The sequence below is a fragment of the Propithecus coquereli genome, unplaced genomic scaffold (assembly GCF_000956105.1).
Source record: "Propithecus coquereli isolate 6110/MARCELLA unplaced genomic scaffold, Pcoq_1.0 Scaffold440, whole genome shotgun sequence".
Lineage (NCBI taxonomy): Eukaryota > Metazoa > Chordata > Mammalia > Primates > Indriidae > Propithecus > Propithecus coquereli.
Window position 1 is genome coordinate 1,227,532 of NW_012150175.1, and position 2,425 is coordinate 1,229,956.

Genomic DNA, 2,425 nt, shown 5'->3' on the forward strand with positions numbered 1-2,425 from the left:
TCAAAAGACAGAAGTAGAAAACAGGCAAGATACTGTTTCACGCACAAATGAAGGCACCATCTGCACATGACTTGACGTGCCAAGGATTCATGGGTGGCCCCCACTTGAGCACACCCACATGTCCTCAGGAAGTACTTTCAAATCAACGCTCTGGAAGACATCCAATAGGTCATGGTACTATGGAAAGATCCTGAACTCTGCACTGAGACCGACCTGGGTTTGAATCTTGCTGTCTGCTAACTGACCCTGGAAACATTATCTAACATCACTGACTCTCAGTTTCTTCATCCGTGGAGATAATACCTGTGATGCAGAACCGTTGTGAGAATTAACTGACATAGTGTAAGAAAGTTCATGAATTATAGTCAGTGCTCAATAAACATTAGCTTCCATTTCTTTATCAGTAAATAATTAGGTTTCCTATGTATAGCAAAACAGCCAAATGATCATGGCTCAAAGAAGACAGAGACATATTTATTTCTCTCTCATGTAAAAGAAGCCAGAGGTGAAAAACCTGGAGCTGGATTGGGAGCTCCTTGGTCAGCAGGGAAGTGGGCTCTGCCAAGCTTTCTGCACTACCGTCCTTAGAGTACGGCTTCCATCCACACGGTCGCCTCGTGATCTACGAGGGCTGTTGGATCTCCAGCCATCTCATTCACATTCCAGGGAGAAAACAAAAGAAAGGGAGAAAGGCAAAAAGGGTTTCTTCCAACAGAGTTAAGCCTCTTATAAAGAACTTTCCTAGACACCCCAGCCAATGACTCCCATTTATATTTCATCAGCTTCCTCTGATTTACAAGGGAGACTAGGGAATGGAGTCTTTCAGTGGGACACATTGCTGCCACCAAATAAAACTGAAATTCTGTTAGTAAGAAACAAGGGGAGAATGAATATTGGGTAGGTAACCAGCAATCTCTGTGACACTCCTTTTTCCTGCTACTAAGGTCACTTTGGGGTTGAGGATCATGGCATTACCACGAAACAGCTGGCATGGCTTCTAAATCACAATACATGACAAGCGAGGCAGCTCTTGTGTAACGAATGGCTTCGAATTCAAAATCTAGCTTTGACATTTACTAACCAAGTGACAATGGGTCGTGCAGATTGCCTTATCTAAGCCACATAGCAGGTAACCAACATTCTGTTTCTCTGAACTTGAGATCCAGGGCCTGGAAACAGGCACTGCTGTTGCCCATAATGGCCCAATGAGGGGCCCTCGGGCTGTGGCAGAGCCTTCGTGGGGAGTGGCCATTTTGGTGAGCAGGCAAGGAGGTTGCACTCTTTCAAGAGGGCTAGGCTTCTAAGGTTTCATCTGCGAAGCTACTTATTCCTGAAAAGCTACAAATGTCCCCAAATTGCCAGCATTGGATTTTGATAAGATGCCCTACTGGGTTGGGCTGAAACTGTCTTAAGCAGGTAGGAAGGGCAGCGGTCTATTCCCCCACCACCTGTAATGGGCGGTGGTGCCAACATAGGCTAGTGGTGACTTGTGGGGCCCTTCAGGCCACAGTAGGGCCATTTAACACCTAATCTAGTGGGCAGAAGCATGGACTCTGGAGCCAGACTGTCTGGGTTCAAAACTCAGTGCTGCAATTACTAGCTGTGTGCCCTTGGGCAAAAGTTATTAAGCTGCTTTATCTGTAAAATGGCTGTGCTATTAGTACCTACCTCATAGGATGGCTAAGAGAATTAAGATGAATTAAGAGCATTCACTAGGTATGGCACACTCCTGCACCTCTACCTTCTGTCCCAGCAAGTGAGGCTTTGATAACCAGGGAAAGGACCCGGTGCCCAGTCTTGGGGGATTATGAAATCACATCTTGAAAATGTGAGGAACAGGGTTTTCTTCCCCTTTACCTGCCCCCATATGCCTTAGATGACACATGCTGATCTCTCTGTCCCCTCCTGTTTGCCGTGTCAAACAGGACTCTAGGGCAGCAGCCAAGTCCAGTTCTCCATCCTTCCTCAAGGCCGTTCGCCTGGCGTCCAGTGCTGCAGGGAGTGACCGCAGAGCCTGCCTGGAAGAGCCAGTGCACTGGGGCTGAGCAGGGCCCTGAAAAGGGGCAGCGGCTTCCATCCCCCCATTCTGGAAAACCCACCAAATGGAGGCACAAAACCAAACAGTCACTATTTTCCCCCATCCAGCCCCACCTGCTATACAAAGAAACAGGGTGAAATTGCCAGTGTTAGACACACTAGGAATGTCCTCTTACCAAGGGAGTGTTGGCTTCTGAGTCCTCTCCCCAGCCAAATTCCAGGAGTCAATGCTATGCAGCAGTGGGAGCAGAATTTGCACAGCTGACCCAGCCAGCACCCATGACCCTATCTGAAACTGGCAGATGCCCTCTAATGGTTTAACAGGTGTTAAGAATTAGGTTAATGGACTTCGGTGGGGGGGGAACCAAGGGCAACACACCTAACCTAA